This window comes from Tupaia chinensis, unplaced genomic scaffold (genome assembly GCF_000334495.1).
Source record: "Tupaia chinensis unplaced genomic scaffold, TupChi_1.0 Scaffold000241_1, whole genome shotgun sequence".
NCBI lineage: Eukaryota > Metazoa > Chordata > Mammalia > Scandentia > Tupaiidae > Tupaia > Tupaia belangeri.
The window spans coordinates 532,905-547,932 of NW_006159719.1; the positions used below are offsets into that span (position 1 = coordinate 532,905).

General features: G+C 35.3%; 1 pseudogene; it reads right to left on the reverse strand.

Annotated features, from left to right (window-relative positions):
* Positions 1 to 6,737: 6,737 nt before the first annotated feature.
* LOC102469547 (heat shock protein HSP 90-alpha-like) overlaps positions 6,738 to 15,028 on the reverse strand; it is a 72,604-nt pseudogene continuing 64,313 nt past the window's right edge.

The window sequence follows — 15,028 nt, forward strand, 5'->3', positions numbered from 1 at the left end:
AGAGCCCAAATAGTGGCTGTCAGTGGGATGCTCATTGCTGGGCTGTTGCTCTGGTAAACATCAAGAGAGAGTGGAGTAGACAACAACATGAGGATGCCACCCTGGGACAATGAATGAAGATCCATTGTTACAGAAGAATGATTGTTTCCATTACTATACTTTAAGACTTTTGACATCCCCCTAAGAATTTGAATTCCCATAAAAAATTACAACTATTTTATCCTACCAATATTTTGGTCATCAGTAGAATATACATAAATAGAGAAATTATCTGATTAATTTTGAACTCACAAGTTGTGAGTTCAAAATTATTTAACTTTAATAAACAGTCCCTTCCACTACAATAGCAGCAGCAACAACAGAAAACCAAAACCAAGGTGTATTAAGTTGACTTCCAAACTCTGCCTTGTAGTTGCTGAGTTGGAGGTTGGGGCAAGTGTGGACATAGCACTTGAGGTGTTTCAGCCTGCCTTATTTCCCTCTCTTCATCTGCATTTCGTATTTGCATCATCATTTTGCTTTAGACATTACATTCACTGCCTTCAGCTACCCTTGCCTTCTTCCACATGGACAATGAATGTGTGATCTCCCCTCGGAGAAGCTCACCCTTGTTTTGCTCTGGATACCTGATGCCGATCAGTAGATCTCAACTCAGTGGCATTCATATTAATAATTTCACGTTCACCTGCCTGAATGTCGTCAACTGACGACTTGACCTTCGTACTCCTTCTTTTAAAATGTGTCTCATGCTGGGCATGCATGTATGCCTCTCAGTATCCCAAAGGAAGAGAGAGATGGAGGGGAAGAGGGAAGAAGGAGAGGGGTGTACAGCATGACCATTCTCTATGAGAGGTGCTTTCTAACTTTGCTTCTGTCTCTTTCTCTCACTGCCAAGCACAGGCTCCCTCATGCAGAAAAAAAATGAGAAAAACAATGATAGTATTTCAGCACTTGGAACTTGCATCCATTATATTTACTTACTAGATAAAGATTCTTATTCCTGGGATCTTTTGTCCTGAGGTTTTCTTTTCCTTTGACATCATTATTATTATTTTTTAACCTGAACCATTGGATTTAATGTAAAATGAAACCTTTCATACTTTATTTAAATACCTAGTAATCAAGTAGTTGAGCTCATTATATCAGTATTATACTTCTTCCTTATTTTCAAAACATTAAAACAAAAGCATGAAAGTCAGTTTGTATATGAAACTTCAAAAAGTTCACAGAAAAGTGTAGTTAAAATATGAGTTTATTTTGTTGCAAAACAGTTTTGAAATCCAGTCTTTTCATAATATGTATTTCTCATGAAATTTTTGAAGAAACTCTAATCTTTCCTTAAGGAAATTTGAAATTTGTGTATAGATTAGGAGCTAACATATAAAATATAAGAAAGAAGTTTTTTAAATGATAAATCATAATTTTGTCCTGCTAGTGGTGCAGCTGTAAATGTGAAGTGCTGCAACACAATCTCACATGGGGGGGGTCCATGCCCATATCTGGAAACCTCTCTTTGTGACACATGTTTGTGTGTCCCCGATATGGGCCTGACCAGAGGCCGTACCTCGAGAGCAGCTCCGATGATGCTGGGGATACTGTCTTGCTCTCTGTCTCTCTGTTGATCATGAAAGAAATAAAATAAGTCTAAGAGTATGTAAATTGCCTCAACAAAAAATAAGTTTATATACACAATTTTTTATCTCAATGATAAGAATGTATTTAAGAATACACCAAGAGATAATTAGCAGAATAAAATATGCATCGGAGAAACTACCTCAAAGGCAGCACACACAATAAAAGTGAGAAATATAAAGTCTGAAAGAGCAGCTCAGAGCTCCTGAGAGATGAAAGGAAGGTTCTTTTCACGACTAATGTGTGTTCAGGGCAAGAGCAACAAAGTAAAGGACCAGAGGCAGCATTCAAAATACTGAGTGAAAATTTTCTAGAATTTAAAGAAAATGCATTTTTACCTAGAATTAACATAATGAGTCTTAGGCCAATTAAAATAACACTTTCGAAAATTACCGATTTTGTACTTACATAGTTAAACTGCGGAATACAAAACAGAGAAAAACATTGAAACAATCAGAAAGAAATATGCGACTTTCTACAAAAGAGAGAAAATTCAATTATTTGCAAGCTTTGTATTAACAAAATAGGCTTGGAAATAGCATCACAATACCTCCAAAATGTTGTCAAAATACACACCCAAGATTATATATCATTTAAAAGGTATGAGGGGGGTGTCAGGTGGTGGAGAGGTTAAGTAGACTGGACTCCTACATGGCTGACTGCAGTTTGAGTCCCAGACCAGGCAGCTTGCTTTCTCACTTTCCTTCTCTCTCTCTGTCTCTCTCCGGTCAACTAAAAAAAACTAAAATTAAAATAATGACAATGAATAAAATTAAATAAAATAATTCTTTAAAAAAGAAAAGAAGATATGGTGTATAAAGACGTTTTCTGTTAAACAAAGGCAACAGAAACATATGCTCAGGATTAGAAACAGCACCTGAATTGAAAACCCAGATTTTTGCATTAAGAGGTCTTGAGAGAAGGACTATATCTGCTTTTACTCCCCAATTCTTTTGCAGTACCCAACACATGAGAGATGCTTATTAATTATTTATTCAGTGGATAAATTTGAGATTTATCTAATACTGAGCACTACTGAGAGTTCACGACCTGGAGCAGTCAGGTACTCATTCTAAGAGTATCTCTCTATATATTACCCATCTTTTATTTTCTTATTTTTTATAATCAATCATTGTATATCTTTATAGCATGAAAAATAAATTTTCCCAGCAAGAATACACTGTGTAATAGTCCAGTCAAAGATGTTACCATACACACTATCATCAGTCTCTGGGATTGATAATCAGAATATACAGGGAACTCAAACAACTTACTGACCGCCATCCCAGAAAAAAAAAAAAAATCTAATTAAAAGATGGGAAAATGAGCTGAACAGATAACTTTGTATTTTCTAAGAGGTTGATCAATAAGAAAGCTTAAAAAAAAAACCTCACCATCTATGGGTCAGATCCTAGCACAATGGCGATGCAGCTGGCCCTACACGGGAAAGGTCCTAAGTCCAGGTCTTGAGACCTACCCACACATGCTGGTGCATGCGGGCACTAACAAATTGAAGTGGAAGTGGGTAGTGGTGTGAAAACCCGACTGGGGTGTCTATCTCTCTCTTCTCCCCGTCTTTCTCATAGAATACATACATACACTTTAAAAGAGAGAGAACCAATTTTTAGATTGTCAACTTTAAAATATATTCTTCCCTAAAAGTGATTAACCTGAGATTATCCTACAGTTGAGCCAATAGGAATCTTTAATAACCTACCTCTCATTTCAAAACCATCTTTCTAACTTTTGAGCAAGAAAAGGAAACCTAGCACTCATGCTAAAATCTCTTATGATACTCCACAGCAAGATATAACATCTAGTTGTTAGAAAAAAAGTGTAACTACCAACACTGAGAAAACAAACAAGCAAAAAAAATTAAGCAAACACATACTCTTGATAGAGCTTTATGTTTTACCTGTCTTAGACTTTTACTAGTGTTGAATTTGAAATAGAGGGTTTTAATATAATTGTACTATTCAGATATAGTGTAGAAGGCTGCAATTTAGTGTTTTATATTTTCTTGAACACTTACTCATAAAAAGGATAAATATTAAATTTTTCTTAATTTACTAATTGATATTATTTTGTTCACCTGAGTGCATTTCTCCTTCTTGCTGTTATGTGTCAATAACTACTTATTTCTTCATTCACTTTGCATATTTATTAAATTTAAAATATCTTTATTTTGTTGAGGATATTACTATAAACAATGCACTTAATGTCATATATTAATAGTTTTTTTTTTCCTAGTGGACTTCTCTTATTAAAACTTTTCTTTTTTATTTCCTATTAACTTTCAATGAAAACTAATATCTTTCTCTAGCAGTCACTGATATTAAACTATGGACAAATTAACTATGAGAATATGAAAATAATTCTCACCCTATGTACATCACCAGTGGAATCATACTCTTTGTGTCTAGTAATTACTCATCATTATTTGAACCTTTGAAATGCATTTTTAATTTACTATAAATATTATTTTAATAATAATTTTAAGACTTTAGAAATTTATAGTAACAAATTACTTTTCTTATACAGTTCAAGAAATAGTTTTTCCAGCATGTTTGAAGCCAAATTGGCATATTCCCAAGGCTAGCAATCAACCATCTCCTAAATGTAACCTGTATTCTGATTCATAGGATAATTGCTACCTGTTTGCATCACTAATAAGAGTAGTTTAGACTGTCTTGTTTTTTGAACATTTTTTTAAAAGAATACATAATAGTTCATACTTTTCACTGTCGGAGTTCTTTTCATTGTTATGATGATGAGAGTCATCATGATCTATTTGACTTTTATTGCTTTATTTAATTCCATTAAATAAATTGTATTTTTATTTATTTATCAACCTATCTCTTTGTGTATACCTGAAGTGTTCCTTTTTCCTAAATAGTATGAGTTATACTCTGGTGATTCTTAAACATGTTTCTGATACCTATAATCATGCATTTCTCTGAAAGGATACTGTTCAGTAAGATTCTGTTTCATAGTGGTACATATCTTTAGCTTTTATAAATAGAGTATATTAAATAATGGCTTCAAAATGGCTGTATAAACTTACACTTTTTTTGTTAAATATGGTCCTTCCTTGGTCTCCTGAGTAGCTGGGAGTATAGGTGGGCTCCTAATATTTTTTTTAGTATTATTTTACTTCACTTTATTTATTATTATTATTTTCCAGTTTGATCAGAGAGAGACAGAGAAAATGAAAAGCAAGTCACCAGGTCTGGGACTTGAATTACAGTCTGCCATGTGGTAGTCCTGTGCTTTTAGCCACCACCCGACCTGCTGGCCCCAAGGGCTCCTGCTTTTGCTCCTGCTTTTTAGCTGGGATGTAAAATTAACATGGGCCTTCACATGTGACCTCAGCCTGCCTAATAGTGAAGTCTAGCAGAGCACTCTACCACTTCAGACATTAACTCAAAGTAAATGTGAAATTTCCTTCTTCCGAATTATTGCCTATGTTTGATATTAAGATTCTTTCCTTTTTAACCATTCTGATTGGTCAGTGGTCGTACATTTTTTTGTGAGGTTTTCCCTGACAACTAATGCAGCAAAGAGATCATTATTTCATATGTTTAGGGGCTACATGGAATTCATTTACCATGATATGCCTGGTACAGTCTCTTCCTCATTTTCTGATTTGTGCTCATATTTTTCCTATTGAACTATAGATATTTGTTGAATTTATTGTTTGATTTTGTTTTATCATGTTCTGCTTGTAATTTTGTACAACTATAGTGTCTTTAAATAGACAGATATTTTGGGGCTGACTTATCATAGCTCAATCATTTTTTCTTTTCCAACATTCCTCCTTCCCATCAGGGTTTTGAGAATGCACAAACATGCACCTTGCATGTTCCTTGAGTCTCTGTGCCTAGGAGTCAAAATACATTCAACCACGTATGACTCAGTTCCTTCAAACACTAGCCCACATGGCTGAACACAGCCTGAAGGAAAAAAGATTAAGCTATGACCATGTTCCATTGGGAAGCTTTCTCTCTGTCTCTCTGTCTCTCTGTGTTCCTGTCTCTGTCTGATGAGCATTTCTGGAAATAAATATAGATGATATGTTAGTAAACATATAAATAAATAAATAAACAGATATTCTTAATTTGAACGTAGTCAAACATATTATTAATTACTTCTGTAGTTAGAGCTTTCAAAATCCTGTTGAGTAAAACATGTCCTGGGGCCAGCAAGTGCTGTGGTGATTAAGGTGTCAGACTCTCACTTGGTTGACCATGGTTTGAGTCCCAGATCTGGTGGCTTGCTTTCTCACTTTCCCACTCTTTCTCTCTCTCTCTCTGGTCAAATTAAAGAAAAAAATGAATAAAGTTAAGTCAAATAATTCTTAAAAAGTATTCTATTTTGAGTTCTTATAAACATTTTCATAAATTCCTTCCTGTGTATTTTATTGTGTTGCTTTGCATATTTATGTCTCCATAAATTACATTTAGATGTGGTGAAAGATATGGAAAATAATCTTTTTTTAAATTAAAAAGACATTTGTATACTGATGCTTCCAGACACATTTACTGAAAACACCATCCTTTCTCCGCTGATCTTTGATAAACCCCAATTCCAAGAAGGATGTCTTTGTGGGAAACCTGGTAGTGGACAACAATGTTGTAGAGAGTCCATGATTAAAATTAAAAATCACCAATATGGTTTTATTAAATGGTATGTTAATTAGTAAGGAAAAGGCTAAAATCACCGAGAGAGGCTGAAGTATTCATGCTGCGGCAGTGAGAAAGACGGAAGTGCAAGAATTCATGGAGATGAGTGTTTACCACCACTCTGCATACAGTAAGCCCATGCTAGAGAAAACAGTAGGCATTTTCTTTGTTTCCTTGTTTTTATGTTTTTGCTACAGGGCACATGCACTCACGAGAGAGAAGGTGAAATGGCCGAGTCACAATCTGTTCTCCTTTATGGAACACACACACACACACACACACACACACACACACACAGATCTGGTGTACACCTGGCTTATTTTTCTAACTGCAGGGTCAAGGACTTAAACTGGGAAGCCAATCATCTAGGATCCAGATGCCTTAACCACCATGTCTTGGGCTATCCTGATGGCTTTAAAATGCTCACAATAAAGGGAGTATACTCAGATTGCGTCTTGATGTGTTCCTGTCCGTTAACTCATGAAGTGTGGTGTATCCCCTCAGTGTGCTCTTATTCTCCACCTCTGCTCTCACTTTGCCATTACTTGGACTGTAGAACCTGCGATAAAGGACAGCTGTTCTGTGGTAAACCCTCTCAGAAACCAGAGTTGTAATCTTGGATAAGAAAAGACTGGTTGTGCTATAAAATCAACCTGAAAAAATCGACTTCCTTGATTTTTATTGTTTCACAGGATTAGCTTTCTTTTCTTGTTCCTTAAGCTAAAAGCAGCATTTTTCAAGAAAGACAAATGTTTAAATGATCATAAATACTTGGAATTAAAACTCTATCAAAACACAGAAGTATCATTATTAAAGAACATGCTTTCTGGATGATAACACAGTTCAGGCAATATTATCTTGATTATTCCTATTGAGTACGAAAGGAAGTTCAAAGCAATTTGCAATTTTATAGCCTGAGGAAATTATTTCTATGAGGAAAAATAAAATTACCTCTGTTTCTGTTATTGCCTAAGCACTGTATATTGTGGAAGTTTAGATCAATGGCAGATGCTTCTCCCAATTCTCCAAGTTTTGAATGACTTTCTTTGTCGCATCTTTCGGACTGATCTCATGCACTTTTTAATGAACAATTCATTATAACAGAGTGCAATTTAGATATTATTTCTATTTTACTCAACAATGAATTGTGAAAAGATGCCGTAAGTCAAATTTTCAGACCTATTTACAGTCTAGTCATGTTAGTCTGGAGACTATTTTGTAATTATTTTTTACATCTTATAAAGTTGACAGCCAACATCACTTTTCGAAGGGTTTACTTACTTTCTATTACAATTTTTCTCTCTTGGGAATTTACAAAGAAAGTATAAGGGCAAATATATTTAAACTTTAAATTCTTTATTTTTTCCTGCAATGCTATATCCATAGCATTTTATATTTGACCTTTGAGCTTCAATATCACTGTGCAAAGTGTAATCCTACATGATATTTATCTGATTTTTCTTCATCCACAAAGTAGAATGATATCTACAGCACAATAAAAAAGTTACAATGCTCTGCATATCACACCTAGAAAAGTACACTAGCTATATGAGTTTCAGAGGCATTTGCTTCAAGTAAACTTCTCGAAGTAGAGTTAGTTCATTCTAAGATGAGGAATTTAAAATAATGAAAAATATTCTTGAATGCAAAGTTGAAGTCTCTTGAGTTTACTAGACTGTCTTTCCTCAACATTTAATTCTACTATCATTAGAATTACAGTGCTTTACTAATTTCCAATTGCACAAAAAGATAATATAATTCATATAATTATCTGGGAAAATACAAAGAATAATATAGCACAAATTGAATGTATTATAATCACTTTATCATGGTCCATCCTCACCAACCCATAACTCTTCTCAGAATTTTTTTTTCCTTCTAAAAAAATCAATGCATTGGGGCCAGCAGTTAGCGTAATGGCTATGTCGCTGGACTCCCACGTAGTCGACCACGGTTGGAGTCCCGGACCCGGTGGCTTAAACTCACGCCAGGCGCGTGTGCGTGCGTGCCCAAGATCCCGAGAGGAGAATGGAGGAGAAGGGATTGCGGCGTGACCATCCCCCCTGGGGGGTGATTTCCTGCTTTCTATCTCTCTGTCTCTCTCTGTATGTCTGGCAAGCGCACGCTCCCTATAGCAAAAACCTCTCCAAAAAAAAAAAATCAATGCATTTATAAAACCCACAAAATTATAATTAGCATTAACATTAATAATTAATATGTTAATTATAATTGATGTCATCAAACATCATCATTACATCAAGGCATACTATAATTTCTCTTTCTCTCTCTATCTGTGTGTGTGTATATATATATATCCGTGTCCTCCATTCTCCTCTCAGGATTTCATATATATATATATATATATATATGTGTGTGTGTGTGTGTGTGTGTGTATTATTTCACCCTAACACATATGTAATATTATCAATAAATAGTTAATGATTTCCCCTGATATGTACATATTGATGAGCAGTCCATTGTGGTAGTACTTAAGGGTATTATATCAACAGATTAAAAGACAAAAAGTTATACAATCATCTCAATGGGTGCAGAGCAATCATTGGACAAAAGTCAGCATCCCTTTATAATAAAAACACTAAACAAGTTATGAATAGGAAGAATGCTCCACAATACAAAAAACGCCATATATGACAAACTCACAGCCAACATCATATTGAATGAAGAATGGCTTAAAGCCTTTCCCCTAAAAACTGAACAAGACGATAATGCCCACTTTCACCTGTCTTTTTCGACATACTATTGGAAGTCTGAGGCAGGGCAAGGGGACAGGGGAAAGAAAGAAAGGGCATTTGAATTAGAATGGAGGAAGTAAAGTTGTCCCTGTTTGTAGACTATATCATGTATATAAAAAACCCTTAACATTGCACAAAATACTCTTAGAATCGATAAATAAATTTAGTAAAGTTGCAGGTCACAAAATCTACAGACAAAAAATATTAGTAGCATTTTTATACAATAATAATGAATAAACTATAAAATTTAAAAGTTAATTCCATTTACTTTTCTTTTAAATTTATTATTTTTTTTTTTGGTTTGTTTGTTTGTTTGTTTGTTTTGGGTTTTTCACCACAGGGCCCATGCTCTCACTGAAGAGACACAGAGAGAGAAGGAAAATGAGAAATCGCCCTCTAGGGAGGATGGATGTGCTGAAATCCATGTCCTCCATTCTCCGAACAGGATTTCAGACACATGTGCATGAACACATGTCCAGAATGTTTTTCAAGTCACCAGGTCCAGGACTTCTACTGCTGAGTTTGCCAGGTGGGCTCCATTACCTTAACCACTTCTCCACCTGCTATCCCTAAAGTAACCCTATCTGTAATAGCCACAAAGAAAATAAAATGCCTAGGAATACATTTAACAAAGGAGGTGAAAGATCCCTATGAAAAAAAACCTTTAAATCAGTAATGAAAAAATAGAAGAAAACACACACACACACACACACACACACACACACACACTCATGCACATAAATGGAAAAGTATCCCATATGTTTTTTTAATTTTTATTTATTTTTTTTTTTTTTATTTTGGGGAGAGTTTTTAGGTTTTTTTTTTTTTTTTTTAGTTTTTCTCTTTTTTTTGCTATAGTGATCATGCTCTTGCCAGAAAGACAGAGATCGACAGAGAGACAGGAAGCGAGAAATCATCCCTCATCCCCCAGCAGGTATGGCCACGCCGCAATCCCTTCTCCTCTGTTCTCCTATTGGGACCTTGGGCACGCATGCACACGCACCTGGCATGAGTTTAAGTCACTAGGTCCAGAAATCGAGCCAGTGACATAGCCATTATGCTAACTGCTGATCCCAATTATCCCATATTTATAGATTGAACAAAAACAATGTTGTTAAAATTTCTGTATTGTCAAAAGCACTATACAGATTCAATGTACTACACGTCAAAATACAAATGACATTCTTCAAAGAGATAGAAAAAAATCATAAAATGTGTATTAATCACAAAGACTTTAAATAGTCAAAGCAATCCTGACAAAAACTAATGCAAACACAACTGTAGTCATTACATTACTGGATTTCATAATATACTATAAGGTCATAGAAATAAAAACAGCATGTCATTGGCAAAATAATCAATACATAGAGTCATGGAACAGAACAGAAAACCCAGAAATAGATCCATGTATATACAACCAGTAGATTTTTGGCAAAGGTGCTGAGAATATCCATTGGTATAAAGACAGCATCTTCAATGAATGGTGCAGGGTAGACTAGACATATATATGCAGAGGAATGGAGCCAGACTTATCATTTGACATTAAATGGGTAAGCCTGGAGGACAATTTTTAAGTGAATTAAGCAAGCTGTAAGAAAGAAATTCCCTGTTAATTCTCATATGTGAAAATTGAAAAAAAAAAAAAAAAAAGGCCTCGTGGAGTTAGAAGGATAAAGTTAGAAGGAAAAAGGATTTAGAGACTGAGAAAGATGGGAGGGTGAGAATAGAAGAATATCAATTAACACAACAAAGTGTATCTTTTTATTTTATGATTTCTTATTCACATTTAATTATTACATGTACATGCTATAGCACAAATAATGGTTTTTCAAAACAAAAATAGATGCATATTGAAATATTTATGCACTCATAATTATATTATGTTTAGAATTTGCTTTAAAATGCTGTTACAAAAAGCGAACATGGGGGATAAATAGATATGAGAACGAAGACTAAATGAACTTGACTAGCAAAATGCTAATAATGGTAAAAGATAAATAATGGGTACACAGAGATGCTTTGTACTCTATCTACTTTAATGTGTGCTTGAAATTTTCTATTGTAAAGAGCCTTTTTAAATGCATTTTTATGTGAGGAAAAGTTCTGGTAAAATAAATTGAAATATTAATAGTGAAAAAATTAAATTGCAAATAGAACAATTTTTAGTGTTACAAAATACATTGTGAATATAGATGGCTACAACTTGCCTTATATTTCACAGTAACTGAAAGGGGAATTTGAATGTTCCCAACACAAGCAATGACAAATGGTTAAGATGATGGGTGTGCAACTTCAAATAGAAAGAACAATTTTTAGTGTTATAAAATACATTGTGAATATAGATGGCTACAACTTGCCTTATATTTCACAGTAACTGAAAGGAGAATTTTGAATGTTCCCAACACAAGCAATGACAAATGGTTAAGATAATGGGTGTGCAACTTACCTGAAATGAATGTCACACATTGTATTCTTGCACTGTACAATCACATTGTACCCCCAACAAATATGTGGAAGCATTATATGTTAAAAGTTATGTTGTACTTTTTTCTTTTCTTTGTTTTTGTTTGTTTGTTTGTTTTGCTATAGGGTGCACTTATTTGCAGAAGAGAGGAAGAGAGAGAGAGAAGTGAGAAATCACCCTTCAAGGGGGATGGTCACTCTGCAATCCCTTTTTCCTATTGTCCTCTCAGTATTCTGAATGTGCATTTCCATTCACATGCCCAGCATGTTTTTCAAGTTTTCAGATCCAGAACTCCAACAGTGAAGTCAGCCATATGGGATCCAGCTGCTTTAACCACCACAGCACAGACTGGCAAACATCGGTTTGTTTTATCCATGGTTGTGAAACATAAAACGCACGGGGATTCTGACTGCAGAAATGTTTGATCCAGTGGTTTTTCTTTTTGGATGGTGAAATGGTTTAGTATAGATAAAATTCCATGGCCATTTTCCACAGGGATTTCTTAATATAATTTTCCCTATATGATCCATCCAGTGGTGTGGTGGTGAAGTCAGTTGGATTCCTCATGGCTGACTGTGTGGACCTGGAAGCTTGAAAAACACACTGGGCACATGAACATGCAAGCCCAATATCCCAAAAGGAGAATGTAAGAGAAGAAATTGAGGCATGACCATTCCCCCTGGGGGGATAGGGGTTTCCTTTTCCCTTTCTTTCTCTGTCTCTCTCAGAAGCATAAGTGCTCTCTAGCAAAAAAAAAAAAAAAAAAAAAAAAAAAAAAAAAAACACCAACATAATAATAGAATTACTACACCTTAATAATCGAATGCTTCAACTACCTTGGAAAATAGTAAAAAGATTGTCATCATTCTAAATGGAGAAGCTACAGAGACTTTCTATATCTTGTACAGTTTAATGAGCATATTTGTTTGTCACATTCTGTGTTTGAATATATTAGTAATCTCCACAGTATCGACCTCCATGTTTTGTTGTTCACTAAGCACATTCTGCCACTCAGAACTCTAACATTAGAACAGCACAGGCTTATCTTCAAGTACATGGGTAATTGGGGGAAACATGCTTTCTCTATTGCAGTATTTAGGCATTGGCCATCTCATGCTTGATAATACTGGCTACACTTTTTACAAAGGTTTTAGACTTCTATAGTTTAAAAAGATTAATAGCATAAGAAGTATATAATAAAATATTATTTAGATACCAAAAATAAGAAGAAAAGTTGAAAAGTTCATTTTAAATATCTGTGGATGAGAGTTCTATTGGATGCAAAGACAGTTTCAGTTTGAGGGGTTTCTTCTGAGATATTGTCAAGCTCAGAGATTCTTTTCTTAGTTGTCTCCAGAACACTGACATGGTCTTCAGAGGCATTCGGTTCCTGTCACTATTTTCTTTTTTTTTTTTGTCTCTAGCATTTATATGTGGCTTATCTTAGAATCTCAGCTCTCTGTTTACATGGCACATGGTCTGCTTTCCCCACTACAGCCCTTGCCTTAGTGTATTAGTCGTTGTTGTTTCAAATTGTCAGCCTGTGGTTCTAGCACCCCTTCCATCTCTCAGTCTGGTTCTTGGACTTCCTCTCTTCCTAAGACTCTTCCTAAGACTGTTTTTTTTTTTTTTTTTTTTTTTTTTTTTTTTTTCCCCCCCAAAAATTAGTCTGTTTGCGTTGCTATAACAAAACACTACCGAATAGGTAATTTATAAAGAAATTATAATTTGGATGCTGGGATGCCCAAGATCAGAGCAGGGGTCTGGCGAGAGCTGCTTTCTGTTCCAAGAGGGTGACTTGTTGGTCCTCCAGATAGGAAGAACACTGCGATCACTTGTGGAAGGGAGGAAAAACCGGGCTTCTGCTTATACCACTAGCTCTTTTAGAAAACACAAATCAATTCACAAGAGTGGAGCCTTTATGCCTTAATTACTTCCAAAGGCCTCACTGATTACTACCACCAAAAAGGGGATTAAGTTTCACCATGCAGATTTGGGGGAACTTTATACCATAACATCTTATAACTTATTTATTTTTTTTTTGACAATCAGACACGATGTATTAGTGAAAACTTCTGTAAAGAGGGCTTTAGTAATGCAGTGTGAGATGTTCTAGTCTTTAGGTGAATCCATGTCCCTAGGTTGTGAGCTTATCTGTTGGTTCTTAGGATCTTTTGCCCCCTTAGATGGGAAAGGATTGTTAGAATTGGGTATTTATGTCCCTTCCTCCACAAGGAAGGCTAGAGATGGTTAAAGTTGGGTGTTTTCCTTCCCTCAGGTCGGGTAGGCTCTGGTTAAATAGTTTCTCCTAAAGGTGTACCTTGTTAAAAATGACAGGATGCTCTAGTGTATTTCAACATGGTGCATTTGTCCTTTGCTCTGCCAGAAGAACAAGAAGTTATGCCTCGGCCGGTTTCTCTCTCAGACTCATCCAAGCTGAGCCTTGGTGATTTATTGATTATAGCCCCAGATTCCTACCCTGTGATGGGTTCCTTTGGCCCTTTCAGCTCCTAGGTTTTGTTCTGGTAAATGTGGTCTCTGTATTTGAAGGTTGCCCTGTGACCTCAGCTCACCTGTGGATTTAAGATGAGGTGTTGAATTTAGTTTGTTCCACTTTTCACTGGCTAGGAGGATGGAATGGTGACTTTCACACTGCGCATGTGGCAGACTGGAAACTAGAGAACAGGATGTTTTTCAGGAGTCCACAAGAATCACACAGCCTAGTTTCCTGCTTGTCATGCATTTTGGTTTCTACAGATCATTAGAATCCATACATTTTCCTTAACCTCTCAATGGACAGTGAAAATAAAATAGTTAAAACACTTTATGAAGGTCATTAATTTCTCTTTTGGAAGCTACATGTAGTTAAGTAAAACAAATTGCTTCCCTGTATTTAGTTTGCACGCAAGGACGAGTCATAAAAAGGACTGAATAAAATATATCAAAAGCATCTTATCAAGTTTCAGGGCTGGGACACCTGGCAGTCTCTCTGCCCCTGTACGCAGTCTTTGACCTGCCAACCCTTCTACCAAGCATTCGGCTCTAATGGATACAGACAAGCTCCCAGGTTCTGACTTTGGGTGCAGTTTCATTTTCTCCACATCCATGAACTTTTTCTGCTCTATTTGAGGCAACTAATCTGAATGTGGAGGTATTTTTTTTTTTTACAGACATACTTGTTACTGACTTAGCATTTCATTTCATAAAGCCAAGACAATGTAAGAAATAGCCATGCCTTATAGCAGTAGCATATCCAAGGGTTTGTTTTTTTAGAAATTAGAATTCATGGTAAATTATTATGGCACTTAGACTTGCATTTTTCATGCTTTAAAAATAGGGGTAAAGGTGACTTCTGGGGTTTTTCTTTCTTAGGAAATTAAAAATGAAAATGTCTACTTCATAGAATAGTGAACTGGATCTTACCTAATTAGAGTGTAAGTTCTTAATAAAAAAAAAATCTACATTTCATGTCTTTAATTGTCCTAGAGTATCCAACA